The following is an 836-nucleotide window of genomic DNA, read 5'->3' on the forward strand; positions in this document are numbered from 1 at the left end:
AACAAGACATTCCAGTTCGGTACTGCATTACTATCTGCTGGCTTAGCATGGGAAAAGTATTGAGAAGAACATTTGAGAACAAGACATTCCAGTTTGGTACTGCATTACTATCTGCTGGCTTAGAATGGGCAAAGTATTGAGAAGAACATTTGGGAACAAGACAATCCAGTTTGGTACTGCATTACCATCTGCTGGCTTAGAATGGGCAAAGTATTGAGAAGAACATTTGGGAACAAGACATTCCAGTTCGGTACTGCATTACTATCTGCTGGCTTAGAATGGGCAAAGTATTGAGAAGAACATTTGGGAACAAGACATTCCAGTTCGGTACTGCATTACTATCTGCTGGCTTAGCATGGGCAAAGTATTGAGAAGAATATTTGGGAACAAGACATTCCAGTTTGGTACTGCATTACTATCTGCTGGCTTAGCATGGGCAAAGTATTGAGAAGAACATTTGGCAACAAGACATTCCAGTTCGGTACTGCATTAGTATCTGCTGGCATAGCATGGGCAAAGTATTGAGAAGAAAATGGGCTCTCAAGGAAGACGTTATGTTCCTTGAAGGAGATTGGACTGTGACCTTGCTGCTAATATTTCTAATGAAGGGTGGAAGCCAGACTTTTTGTTCTTAATCATAAGTATTTCATGCTTTTGGAATTGGAAAGCAAATTAGACGCCAGATTTCAATATCTTCAGCTCACCATTTAGTGCAGAAGCTGATTTAGCTTCATAGGACATATCTCCAAGAAAAGTATGACCTGAAAGAGAAGTTCCAGTCAGTTCTTCCCCGGGAGCTTCATGGGTGCCAGTAGCTGTATAGTGATTTCATCAGA

This window comes from Biomphalaria glabrata, chromosome 8 (genome assembly GCF_947242115.1).
Source record: "Biomphalaria glabrata chromosome 8, xgBioGlab47.1, whole genome shotgun sequence".
Taxonomy (NCBI): Eukaryota; Metazoa; Mollusca; class Gastropoda; family Planorbidae; genus Biomphalaria; species Biomphalaria glabrata.